The sequence below is a fragment of the Parasteatoda tepidariorum genome, chromosome 8 (genome assembly GCF_982258835.1).
Source record: "Parasteatoda tepidariorum strain Cologne lab strain chromosome 8, Ptep-v5.0, whole genome shotgun sequence".
Taxonomy (NCBI): domain Eukaryota; kingdom Metazoa; phylum Arthropoda; class Arachnida; order Araneae; family Theridiidae; genus Parasteatoda; species Parasteatoda tepidariorum.
Window position 1 is genome coordinate 1,013,192 of NC_141762.1, and position 15,047 is coordinate 1,028,238.

Below are 15,047 nucleotides of genomic sequence, written 5' to 3' on the forward strand. Positions count from 1 at the left end.
ATTTACAAATAATATATTAAAAATTATTAAGGAATATAAACAGAAATTTAAAGATATATTAGATTATATTTTTGTTAAAACTTCAGTTAAATTGTTTAAGCTCAGCATTTCTTTAATTTTAGATAACTCTTTAAGATATTTTTGTAAGGAAAAGTTTTAATTCGAATCATCTCTTGAATGTAATTTTTTTGGATCATCTAGGTTTTTTGTATTCAAATATTATTTTTAAAAATTTTTCCCTATTCGATTCTTATAAAACTAGAATTTTTCATTCAAATGACTTCATCACTTATTCATACATAAGACCGTATTAAGAATTTTTTCTTGAAGAGATCTTGAGAAAAAGAACTTGATTTAATCTCGCTTTTTTGCTATTACAAAAAGTTTAGCCCAACTTCCTCCACTATTTCCCTTTCTTGCAAATCCATCCACTTTTGTCTTAAGAATAAATTTTTGAAAAGTGGAAATCCATTTTTTCGTTCTGTTTCACTCGCGGTATTCATGAGGTATATCATAAATAAGTTTTGTGGCCTACGGTGACATCTTTTAGGTAACCATTTTCAGATTTTTCATCTTTTTGAATTTATTTTTTTCCCAGAAAAATATTGGCCAGTGATTTATGGCTTTTGCACTTTTCATCGGGAGGATTTCAAAATTTTGTTCGATAAACAGAACTGGACGATTTCATCAGCTGAGGAGTGAGGTTTTGTTTTGAAACTTCCTGTAGTTAACGATAACGTGATCTGAAGAACGAGTTCCTCTGAAGGATAATGTGTAGACAAAATGGAAATTCTGTTATAATTACCGTACTGTACTGTATCCTTGTAATAAATTTAAAATGTACGGTATTCAAACAATTCATTTAGTAATTTTTCCGTTCATATGGTTTACTGGAAATTCTGGTTTTCAAAACTGCAGTTCTTATTACTACACAGAGCGAAAAATATAAAACTGAGACGTAAACCGAATAAATAGTTTTTATGCCATGCTCGAAGGTATCATGACGAAGGTAATTAACAAATTTTATCCAAACCATTACCGAAAAACATTCCTTGCTTTTTTGTGTTTCCATTGAGCCAGAAACACGGTAAATTCAGAGATGCCAACTTGCCCCGGACGGCGAATAAATATTTTCGAGTGGTAGTTTATTAATTACGATTCTTGGTTTAATAAATTCAATTTATTAGGCTTTTATCCACCACTATTTCTAAATAATTTGAAGGGTTATATAATTCGCCATTTAGTTATAGTTAAGTCGTGCTAAACTTTTTAAAAGTAAGCAAAATTAGACAATTATTTGCAAATTTTAGTTAGTAGTTATTTACCGTTTTTTAAATTATTTTCGCGTGTCCGGAGCAGTTGGCATCTCTGTAAATTTTACCATACTCTGGTAGGTTTTGTCATAAAAAATCTAATTTAAATATATTTTTGCATTCCAATAATGCTCTTTTTGCTACTATGTTTCTTAAATCATTCCTTTACTTCGATGCACTTTAGATGCCTCTTTGATAAAGTATCTTTGCTAAACTAGCTGAATATCCATTCTTCGTAGAAAAAAGTAAGCAATCAATATATTATCACTACGGAATCATGTACAAAATTGATTTTCATATATACCAACAAAAAAAAAAATGAATGAAACTAAAATAATATTTTTTTCATTTATAATATTTTGTCCTCTATAGCAGTTTCAAAATATTATATTAAGCAAAGCACGTTTTTCGTAGTTCATACCATCAGAAAAAAGATTGATTGCATTCAGTATTATTTGACATGATTTACCACAATCTCGCAATTTTCACTTACAGATACTGTAATATTTCTTTTGACAATATCTATATTAAATCTACCCACTATTGATGCAGTCTTAATAGCTATCAAATAATCTAATCATAATACATTTTACCTATATTTGCACTTATTAAAAATTACACCAATTACCATAATATCAGTAGTACCTATTACCAAAATTAATTAAGCATCATTGGTGTCAATATTTTACATTTCTCCTGAACAAATTAGCTCTATTTCTCAATTAATTTTGCTTTGTAGTACTTAGAGTATACAGCGTTCGGTAAAAGACCAAAAAAGATGAAAATAGAAATCCAAAAATGTTATGTGCAAAAATACTTTTTAAATAATTGAAAAAATACCTGGCGCTTAAGCAAGAAAAAAATGTTATGTAGGAAACATTTATCCACAAACAGCGTTTTAATAAAAATATTGACGCGAAACTTTATTTATTTATTTAAATTGTGTGAATAGAAATCTCAATCTGCGATTTTCAAATAACCCGAATCTCCACATTTAAATTTAAAATTGTGTGAATACGAATCTCGATGTTTGATTTTAAAATCGCGTGAATATGACTTTAAATATTTTACTATAAAATCGCGTGAATACGAATCTCGGTGGTTGGTTTTAAAGTCGCGTGAATACGAATCTAAATATTTGATTATAAAATTGCGTGAATATGAGTCTCGATGTTTTACTTTAGAATCACGGGAATACGAATTCCGATGTATAATTTTTAAGTAACTTGAACACGAATCATAATAGTGGCTTTTTAAATAACGTGAATAAGAAACTCGATATTTGGTATAAAATCGTGAAAATACGAATCACGATCTGCGATCTTAAGTTGCGTAAGTAATCACGATGTTAGATTTTAAATCATGTCATTTTAAATCACATTTGTATGGGCAGAAAAAGACACAAAAAAGTATCCTTTTTCCCCGCTGTAATTCGACAAAAAGGCGAACTTTCTTTGAGGATTATATTTTTCTTTTTTATTAATTGTAAAAAAACGTTCAGCTATGGTGGCAAATTTTCCACGAACGGCGTTCATGTATATCTATCATAAAGGTCTGCTTATGTGACGAATCTGTAAATTTTTACTTCCCTGCTATTTAAATAATATTTTTGCTTGCATGCTATTTCAATGATACTTTTTGATTCCTCGAATGATACTTTTGATTCCTCGAATGATACTTTTGCTTCCATGCTATTTAAAATATATTTTGCTTCCATGCTATTTAAAAATATTTTATTTAAACAATTCTCTTCCTTCTGTGAAAGATTAATGATGCTTTTGCCCCACTCTATTTAAGTGATATTTTTGTTTTACTGTTGTATAAATTAAATTTATGCTTTTTTGCTATTTAGATGAATTTTACTTCCATGCTATTTAAATGATACTTTTGCTTCAGTGCTATCAAACTGATATCTTTGCTTTCATGCTATTTAAATGATATTTCTTGTCCTCATGCTATTTAAAGGAATTTCTACTTTAAAGCTATTAAATTATTACTTTCGCTTCAATGCTATTTAAAACACATTTTGCTTCCACGCTATTTGAATTATACTTTCTCTTTTTTCATGCTATTTAAATGATATTTTTGCTTCCATACTGTTTTCATGAATTTCTACCTCCAAACTATTTGAATGATACTTTGATTCCATGCTTTCTTTGCTATTTAAATAATACTTTTGCTTTCGCTCAATCTAAAATGTTTGTTTTCATTTTTTTAAAATCTTATTTTTGCTTTTGCTCTCTAAATTATTCTTTTAAATGATACTTTTTATCCATATTATTTAAATGATATTTTTGCTTTTATGGAATTACTGATTAGTGCATTTAAAACCAAATATGGCTGGTGCAATATTTATTTTCTCTTTATACTAAATATTTGTTTCTTTAGTTAACACTATAATAAGTCCCAAGTGAAATTTCATAGCAGTATAGTTTTTCTTTCAGCTGTTTTACTAGTGCTTCAATATTTTTAAGTGAAAGATGATATATTTTGGCTAATATTTCCTTGTCTACGTTTATTTCTCTAAATTAAGACACTGTAATTCTTCTAACTTAATAAAGCAATAGAAGGTTAGTTTTTGTTTAGAGATGTTTACGATCCTATCTTCCGTGCCTTTGGGAATTTTTAAAAAGAAACAGAATCCGTTTTCTCTCGCTTTATTTATGTTAGCAAACAATCTTTTGTTCGTTTTACTTATTTATTTTGAACTAAGGCTAGCTTTATTTGACAAAATTTGTTGGTTTTAGAAGATCGGTGTACAACGTGATGTTTATGATACTAATCTCTTGACAATTTTCGTGAAAGTTAAATTTAGATGGAAAAATTTTTTTTTTGAATTTTTGTTTTTAGTTCAACTGTAAAGTTCTGTATCATAGTATATACAGTAAACCTTAATGATTTAATAAAGAGATTTATCTTTAACTTGTTGCTTTCTGGTTTTAAACGTAGTTTTTAAATTTTATTTCTTTATCTCAGTATGGTGTAAAATTTTTTTTCGTCTTAGAACTTAAAAAAAATTATTTAACAATAAATTTTAGCGATTAAAAATTCGATTCGTTTCTTTTTTAAATTTTGTTTTGCATCAACGTTGAGAAAATTCGTTTGTAATAACTAAATTATAAAAAAAATTGTTTCTATAAATAAAATTTTTTAAATTCAAAAATATTGAAGCTAAACTTAAAAAAAAAAAGAAAATTTAAAGGCAATTAGAATCCAACAGCAAAAAATGCGTAAACTGCAAAAAATTCTCATGTGATTGTATTTTGAATAACACATGGTGTAGTTCTTTAATTTGAAATAGACCTTAAAATCATCGCATATATTTTGTAACAGAAAGTGTAAAAAACTGTAGAAGTATTTCATTTGAAATCACACAATTCTCGCTATTTTGCATCAAAAAGTGTTAAAACCAATGAAGAAGTTTTAAATATGAAGTATCTTAAAGTTGTATTTCTCGATACTTTACTAAAGAAACCTGTAACGAAGTCTTTATTTTAAAATGGCATTGCTCGATATTTTATAAATGAAATTGTAGCAACGCATAAAGAAGTTTTTCACTTTAAATATCTTAAAACTTATTTTTATTTAGTTTGCAATAGAGAATTTAGAAATCCATACATAAATCTTTATTTTAATTATCTTAAAATCGTATTTTTCGATACATTACAAAAGAAAAAGTAGAAACCTATAAACCAGTCTTTAATTTGAAATTATTTAAAGTCTTTTTTATCGGTACTTGGTAAACGAAATTTTGAAAAATTAGTAATAAGTCTTTAATCTGAAACATCTTAAAATCTTATTTTTCGCTGCATTGCAAAAGAAAAAGTAAAAATCCATAAACACGTCTTTATTTTAAAACTCTTAACGTTGAGTTTCTCTGTATTTTGCAAAAGAAAGTGTAGAAAGCCTTAAATCAGCATTTAATATGAATTGTTTAAAAATTGCATTGCAACTTTGTAATTTGAACGGATATCTTGCTACTGAAATTGCAGCACAATAAAGAAGTTTAGCAGGTCCTTTATTTCAAACATTTTAAATCTTATTTCTCTATATTTTGCAATAGAAAATGTAGAAATCCATAAACAAGTCTCCAGCTGGAAATATTTCTAAATTGTATTGCTTGTTGTTTTTGACTTTCAAAATTTTTCTAGGCGAGCAGTTTTAAACTTTCTTTTATATAGCATTCTACAAGAAATTTCTCTACAAACAAGCACAACATACCGAATGCTTTTTCATAAATTTTAAATCCGTTTCAAAAAATAATTTATCTAAAATTGATAAATGCTCTTAAATTTAACAAAGTTTTATTATAGGTAAAATCTTTGTTTTGAATTGCGCTAAGAGTCTATCTTAACAATTAATAGTTCTTCTTTGGTTTATATTTATCGTTTTTATATTTGAATAACAATAGTAGTCCAACATTATTATTATCCATAATTTTAAACTTTATGAAATGCAATTAGTTAATAGAACAATAAACAAAAATAATTAATTGATAAAACATTTCTTTCAAAAAGTTCAACTGATTTTTGGCGAACAAAATATAATTTTCAACAGTATAAACAAAAGAAAGTCAAAAATATTGTCATAAAGACTCAAAAATATTCGGCTATTTTCAACGAATAAATTTGAACTCCTTCTTTTGTTTTTGTCAAAAACATACTCCCTCAAGCAGGATTAATTTTATTCGAAATGTTCAAAGTTTCCAGTCAAAACTTTGATAAAATAACAAATAACTTTTAGAAATAAAATAAAAGGACATTTTCCAGAAACTCGTCCAAGAGCTTTTCAAGTGAATTTAATTCGTACAGTTCCAAGACTTATCTAAGGCTAAATATTTATAGTATCAAAAATAATATATTTTTTAAGTGTTTAATCACCTGTTTTTTAGAAATGGAATTAAATTTTTTTGTACAATTTTATTTCGAGACTTTAGGGAAATTTGAAGAAAATTGATTTTGAAATTGATCTTTTATGAACTGAAATATAAACATTACACATTTTTTAACATTAATTTTACAATTAGGTAGTAAAAATATTTTTTCAAAAATTTAATTCAGGAAGGACCATCTTCTAAGCAAAAAATAAGCACTAATTTATTAACAAAGGCGATATAGTGTGGTGGTTGTGTAAAAGTATTCAAAATAAAGTTAAATAGCTTGGAAGACTATAACGATAAGCCACATTTTAATATTATAATGACACGCCTCAAGCTTTTTGACTATAAACATTAATGATTTATTTTAGAATGAAGAGTAATTTTAGAATGAAAATTCCCACGGTATAAAACAATAGATTGATGCAACAGATAATAATGATTGATACTGACCTCCGCAGATTGCCCGATGTACCGACATGGTTTGTGGATCCAAATGGATGTTATATCTCATGTCACATTTCATTTTCGGTATCTAATTAGGATTCACCTGTTAACAAATATTATCTCTCTTAGTATTGTTTGAACAGTAATGCAAAGAAATCGATAGAAACATATATAATAGAGTAGCTAAATTCTCAAATTTTCATAAGATTTTCTAATATCTTCAAAATTTTCCGTTCAATCAAAGTTAAGAAAACCATTGTTTATAAAATTTAAATACAATAATATCGAAGTTTTTATTTCGACAGCATTTTATAACACTGATGTTGTATATCCACCAATAATTATCGTGATATTAGAATTTTTTTTATAATTACCTTATCGTTAACAATACCCCAATATTATTGTATTCAATAATCGTCGTTGCGATAAAAGTGGTAATATTATCGTTGTTGATAATTATTTTGTGCTTGAAATTTGATATTTATGACATGAAATTTTATTCGTGATATATTGTGAGAATGACTAACGGATCATTAAATTATCATCATCATCATTGGAGCAACAGACCAGGATAGGCCCAGGCCTTCTCGACGATTCTCTTCTGTCCTGACCTGTTCTCAGCAAAGGTTCTACAGCCCTTATCTACAGAATCGGACCATGTGATATTATCGTTGTTGATAATTATATTATACTTGGTATTTATCGCATGAAATTTTATTCATGCTGCATTGTAAAAAATATCTACTATAATATCTTTATTGCAAAATAAATCAATGCTTTGCGATATATCACCGATACATCATCATCACGATAAATTACATTACTTAGCATTTTCGTACGGATTTTATAGATTTAGCATGCTCATTATAGAATAAAGAACTTAAAAATATTTCCAAACACAGAACTTTAGAATTGACTACTATATGTTGCTTAAATCTATTTTAAAAATAGTATCACAGTTTATGTATAAAGCTAGACTAAAAAGCTTTATATATTCTAGTCTAGCTTTATGAACGGTGGTTCTAAAAATAGTATCACAGTTCATATACGAGTATTAAGGGTGGTTCTAGAAATAGTATCACAGTTCATATATAAAAGGTGACTCTAAAAATAGTATCACTGTTCATGTATAAAGCTAGACTAAAGTAGAATAGTATCCAATAAACAAGTTCAGATTTCGAAGCAACCTGAAAAGAACAACAAAAATAGTTCCCTGGAGATGGCGATCATTGGTCTGCTACCCCAAATTATACAAATTGAAGATACTTATTTTTGTATGCTGCCCTTCTTAATAATATTCGTTTTCCACTGCCCACCATATTTACACTCGTCATTCAGGTATCTGCTTGGCAGATTTGTTGACCACTTTTTCACGAGAAAAATATTAGATGGACCAACGTTGCTCCCACAGTAAGGACAGTTAGTACAGAGAATGAAGGAACATCCATGCCTTGTCCGGGATTCGAACCCAGTACCTTTCTGATGCAAGGGCAGGTTTCAGAAAATTTTCGTTATTTGCTTAAAGTAAGTTATGATGTTTTAATGCTTTTCAGTATTTGTAGAGTTTATACTTATCGATCTAGCAAGGTTTTCATCGGTTTAAATTAGTTAACTTTTGAATGTTTGGAAAATATCTACTTATTCGGTCGTTGTAATATCGTTGTAAAACTAATATCGTTGTATCGTAGTTGTAATATCGTTGTAAAACTAATATCGTTGTATCGTAGTTGTAATATCGTTGTAAAACTAAAAAGAAATAGCTTTAAACTTTAATCATGAGTAAGTGGCAAATTTTCTTAAAAAATTATTTTTTTCAATTTCCATAATCATTTCGTGATCGCGTGGTTTGAAATACTTTATCAAGTAGTTATTTTGGTTATTAAAAAAAATAATGTTGATTTAGTCCAATAAGTATTGAAACTTGTTTTAAACAAATTCTTCGCTTTATTAATGAATAAATCGATTCACCAAAGAAGGAAAATAAATCATCAAGGTTAATTGCTAATATATTTCAAATGATTACCTTTTGAATACTCTTTTTGTTATAAATTAAATATGATTGTTTCTAAATTCACTTTTATTATGGAAATTTATATAATTTTGTTTATTTTCGATATAATATATTCAGACGTGAAATGTAATATATTCAGATAGAAAGATCTGCTTTTTATTATTTCAAGATTCATAAATAAGTATTTATAATACATTATTCAATCGCCAATACCAAGAAATGTGCGACAATTTTAAAAATCAATTCAAACAGAGCGGAAAGAAATAGAACTGTATACATTGCTGTGTTGTGATCAGAAAACCTAGTTATTTTCACAAATTTTCAAAATTAGTTACTAAGTTCATCAATAGATGACCCCAGAACTGAGAAAGCTGTCAAACAAAAAAAGCTATTGACAAAAGTGGCAAGCACTCGTCCTAAGTTGTAATTTTAAATGAAAATTCTATTTTATGGTGTTAGTTAAAAAAAGAACCATCTGTCGAGGCACTTTTATAACTAATTTTTAAAAATTTGCTAAAAAATTAAATTTATGATAATGTTTTTGAAACAGAACAGAGCTAACTGTACGTTTCTTTCTATTTTTATTTAATTGAATCTTTATATTATTGATCATTTTTTAATACAAGCTATGCTCAAAATCTAGAAGAAAAGGGTAAAAAAAGACTCGTTTTTTCAATTTCTGCCAGCAAAATAAATAAAAAAAGTCACACTCTTAATAACTTCTGAAACTGTCGGGATTTCACGAACAATTAAAAAGATGAAATTTGAGTAAACTGATTAAATAGTGCATACTATAAAATAATTTCTGAAATCAAATTCCAAAAAGTTCTTTTTTTTTTTTTTAAATAAAAATACTTACAACACAAGCCGGGGTGGGTGATTCCAATAGTTTGGTTAGAAAACCAGTCGTATAAGTTCGAAGATCATATTTTTCTTATTTGCTCCTTATTATTAGATACTAAAAGTAATTTCTTACACTAAAATATCTTTGCAATCCTTATATAACTCGTTTGACACAAAGATTTCTTACCTAATTCATACAATTATATATATTCTTACAATTTATGTTATTCAAACTAATATTACTTGTAGAACTTGTAATTTTTTACAAATCTTTTAAAAAAATGCAGTTTTTATTTGCCGAAATTGAAATCGGAAAGAAATCAATTGAATAGCTTCAGAATTACTTTTCCGATTGTCTTAATTTATAAATATCTTCAGAATGTAAATAAATTTATTAATAACAATCCCGGTAACTAGCTAGTCTGTAGTATTTCGAGATTTTAAATAAGTAGAAGTATTTCAAGTATAAGTAGAAGTATTTCGAGATTTTAAATCGGGCAGTATAAAATCAAGACTATATGTAAGCAAAATAAACTACTAAAATCTACTCAAGTGTGTGTGAATTTAATTTTTGCGTTTTACACATGTTCGTATGGTATCGTGGCGACTGAAAATTTTTAGTACAACATATGCTAACATTTAAGAGAAATGTGCTAATTATCTCAATGGTATATTTGACGAATAATAAAACAAATGAGCAATTTTGTCAAACTGTGCACTACCTAAGCCTTAAATGCGTGTACATAAATATTTTCGCTCGTATACATATACTAACCATTTGTTCAGTTAAATTTACTTTCAGTTTTGTATTTTACATTAAATCTGTGGTTATAAGAGCTACAATTCTGAAAACCAGAATTTCCTGTAAACCGTTACTGTATGAACGGAGAAATTATCAAATTAATGGTTTAAATATCGTGTATTTTGGTTTTATTAACCAGAATTATGTTGTTTTTTTTTTAATGCAGAAATGTCTTTACCATATATTAAGGTACTTTTAACAGAATATTTTTTTCCGTATACAATTTATAATTATGAGTATTATTTTGATTTAACAAGTTTTTAGTTTTTTTATACATAATGTAGAAATTTTATTTTTCTTAAAATAATTTTACGTAGAAAAAGTTTTTATTACAAACTTTGCTTGCGTTGTCAAAAGGCATATTTATCACAATTCGCTGGAATACATAAATTGTTTTTGTCAAAAATTATTGACATAAATTTTTTTTTTATTAATAATTACGTAGACGTAAGTTGTAGACAAAGTTAGTCTTTGCCTATATAGTTTGTTTTATACAAAGTTTATTTTTTTTTTATCAGAATTTGCTTACGTAAACAAAAAATCAATTAGAAATCTCTTACATAGAGAAACTTTTATCAAAATTTTCCTACGTAGTAAAAAAAACTATTTAAAGCTTTGCTTACGTGAACATATGCTTTTTTTCCCAAAACTTATTTAGGAAAGCAAAATAAATTTTTATTAAAACATTCTCACGAAGAAAAAAGTTAATTAGTAAAGACAAAAGCCATAATTTGCTTCCATTAATTTTTTTTTAAAGTTGTCTTCCACTATTTTAAATATTGAAACAGAATCTGCAAGTATTCTCTAACAATTCTGTTACATTAGTTTTCATTAAAAGCTTTATTGCAGTGTCGAAAAGTGTATAGAATTGCTCTTATTAGTTTAATATTCGTCTATTCTAATGTGTCCAAAAGAATATTGTGCATAACACGGAAATGATTAATAGCTTTTAATATTTAGTACAACATAATAGATAAAATTTGCTACTGATAAAAAGTTTTTTTTATGGCAATGTGAATAGTTTGAGATAATAATGATTAATAGTACAGACAATTCACACGGGGTTGAGTTCATGAATGAAGAATTTTCTATAATAGAACAGACAATGAGAACTTTTATGAATATCTTCGAAACTATTTTATAACATTTAATATTTTATTCTTAATATTAATTTTAATATGGATTTTCGTGGGACAATTAGTAGAATAAACTCTACTAAAATTGCATGTGATGATATTTAGTTTAAAGATAAATAAGAATGTTAATAAATAAAATTGCGATAAAAGTTGCTGGTACGATGTTGATTAGATTTAGTAATCGAAATCTGCTGATCTCAATCAATTGCTATAACATACTGATGTGAATCCTTGCTTTGAATCAACTTATATACTTATTCAAATCACTTTTGAAGATGGAATTGAAAGGAATCAAAAAACTAATTCGTATGAATCACATTGTTATCTCTATGCAACTTAAAAAAATCTTCTATAAAGTCTAGTTAGTTTTCATTCATTAAGTATGGTAGAAAAAATATAATATCATTGTTTAGCTGCTTTTTTTTAAGAAATAATGATATTGCTTTTTTTAAAAATATAATATATATATATATATATATATATATATATATATATATATATATATATATATATATATATATATATATATATATATATATATATATATATATATATATATATATATATATATATATATATATATATATATATATATAGAGAGAGAGAGAGAGAGAGAGAGAGAGCCGACTAGGTGGCTGAGTGGTTAGCGTGCCTACCTGCGGAGCCGATGGTTGCGGGTGTGTGTAATACAAAAATTATAAATACTTTTGTATTAATAACAACATTAAAACTCTTTCGTTATCATAAAATGTATTTGGTAAAGAATAAGTGTAGAAATTCTATTTTGGGACTTCAAGGATGAAAACATACCATTGAATTATAATTAGATTTATATTTCAAAAGAGGAGTTACTTTTAGAATCTTGACTCTCTTTCACTTCCATATTAGGAAGCATTAAATGATTATCGATTATGCGTGGAGTTACAAGGTATATACGATTTGAGCCTGTTTACATCATTCTCTGTTAGTATTCAATGTGGGAACGATTGTTTTCGCTTGTCTCTTGCTGAATAACGTGTTCCATAAAAGATTTGCCAGAACCATCCAGAGTTTGATCCACACCCCTTCCCTTGTGGAGTGGGGATGTGAACTGTTATAACCACCAGCCTACCTTTAAATAAACCTTTTGATAACGTATTATGGCTTATGACTGAATTATTCAAGCTGAATAAAACAATGATATCAGGGATGTAACCCTGTTATTATATATATATAAATATATATATATATATATATATATATATATATATATATATATATATATATATATATATATATATATATATATATATATATATATATATATATATATATATATATATATATATATATATATATATATATATATATATATATATATATAGTAAAATACGAAGAGAGAAGAAAATTTTTCCGATTTGCATTAAACTGAGAAAAAATGTTTAAAAATGTGAATCGAATTGATACTAAGATCGAGAACCTTAAATAGTAATATATAAATAAAAACAAACTAATAAATAAAAAAATAATAAAATTAAATATCAAAAGAGATAAATACTTAAAGAATGAACTGATAATTGAATAAAATTGAAGCTAAGCACTTGAGTTGGGATCTGAAAATTTAAATTGAGTAAATAGATAAACAAATGTTAATTTAAATGAAGTAAAATGGTAAATGGTATTATTTTTATCTAAACAATTTTACTTTTCATTTAAAAAACAGTTCTGAGCATACTCAAGACAAAGAATAAGAAAAAAAAACACAATTTTAAGGTCAGCTTAACATTTATCTTTTGTTGTGTTGCAAATTTTAAAAACGAAAAGAAAAATAAAGGGATGAGTAAAAGTAGATATTAAATACCTCTTTTTTCCCCCTTAACTGTTCTTCGAGGAAACAATTGAAGAATACATTTTTCATTTTATTTTCTTAATATTGAATTCCGCCTTTTCTGTGTAATTTGGAAAAAAGGTTTTGTGTTTCATGACGAACTTTCGTTATTTTTGAAAGAAATTTTTTTTTTTTTTTTTTTTACAAACATATAAACAAACAAGTTGTAAGGCCAACTGATTGAATAAATATTAATTTTTATCAATGCGAGTCGTTAAGTCAATAGTGATTGAAAGTTTTTGTGTAGTTGAAAGAAGTGATGGTAAACTTTTTTTATTTTATATTTCATTTTATAAACGGTGTTTAACTGCAGACCAGTGCTTGAGTTTAGTGTTTAACTCAGTAGTCTTGTAATTTTAAAACCAACCCAGAAAGCAAGGGATCAGGAATTTTATCAAACAAGACTTTCAGTAGGATTTTTGATGCAACAAGCTGGCATTTGCGTTACATGAAGAGAGAAACCACGAAAACCTTCCATGGTTATCCAGATGGCAAAAGAGCTTACAACCCTATGATCCGTCTACCACTGAGGATATTTTCAATCAGCACTGTGATCAGTGCTAGCCAGAAACAGAATTCGTACCAACCAGCAAACGCTGGGATTGGAACCTGGAGTACATTATTGGAAGGCGAACTCTCTGTGGCCTGTTTTTAAAATCGTGATGTATTGACAGAAAATAGTGATGACATATTTTAATTGTGTGATGACAGTGTTTAATTTCGTGACGACTTATTTTACATGATATATTTTAATTAACGCTCGCCCGTGAATGATGACACATTTTTTTTCTCAATATTTTTGACCCCCTTCCTCCCGTTTGTCACTAAGTGTCACACCTTGTCTCTCTACATTACTTAACCTTTTGTTTACGGCATGTTGAAGCTTGTCATTCTGGTTCACTTCTGGTACTAGCAGTGAGAGAAAAAGATGAAACATAAAAAAGCTGTTCAGAAACAAAGCATTATGTTTTCGATCATTTCACCACGTTTATATTAACTTGCCTTCGCGTATGTCTGTTCGGGTGGAATTGTGTAATCGATATCAAACTAACTTCCTGACTAGCTACAGACTTCAAATTTTGCACATAGTTCAGAATTGGATGACATTGCATGAAAATGAAGAGAAAGAAGACATACACAGTAAAATAAAATTAAAGGAAAATTAATATTTTCGCGATTGTCTTTTGTTGTTGATTCGATTATTTCTAATGAGTGCCACATATTAGTTGAAAAGTTTTGTGTATAGTGAGTGAAAAAATTGAGATTTTGAAAGTACAAAAAAAAAAATCAAAATAAAAAATAATATTTTTAAAAACCACGTTTTTGTAGTGGAGAATAATAATTAAAAAATAAAAATTTGAAATACAGTACATATGCACATTTTCTTACTCATACACATGCACAGCCACCTACACATCCACGTATACATGCACATACACAAACACATTCCACATACACATCCACATTCAGATACAATTACAGATATACATACACATATTCTCATGAGCACACATACACACACTAATATAACATTACTGTTATGTATTTTATGCGCCCCACGTTTTTTGTTTTTCAAATTTTTATTTTTTAATTATTATTCTCCACTACAAAGACGTGGTTTTTAAAAATATTATTATTTATTTTTATTTTTTCATATTCAGTTTTTAGACTGAATGAAATTCGTGTGCAAAACAACACTATTGTGTATTTATTTCGAAGGGAAAAAAATATGTAAACTAGTGATATAAAAAT

General features: G+C 27.0%; 2 protein-coding genes across 4 annotated transcripts in view; one reads left to right on the forward strand and one right to left on the reverse strand.

Moving 5' to 3' along the window:
• The window catches only part of LOC107440814 (uncharacterized), a 688,492-nt gene that overhangs the window by 119,248 nt on the left and 554,197 nt on the right, over positions 1 to 15,047 (forward strand). The gene's annotated exons all lie outside the window — the stretch shown is intronic.
• LOC107440819 (tetraspanin-4) overlaps positions 1 to 15,047 on the reverse strand; it is a 244,927-nt gene that overhangs the window by 30,170 nt on the left and 199,710 nt on the right. For all 3 annotated transcript variants that reach the window (XM_043040730.3, XM_043040728.3, XM_043040727.3), the window contains exon 3: positions 6,643 to 6,739. The gene's annotated coding sequence lies outside the window, so the exon portion shown is untranslated. The remainder of the gene's footprint in view (positions 1 to 6,642; positions 6,740 to 15,047) is intronic.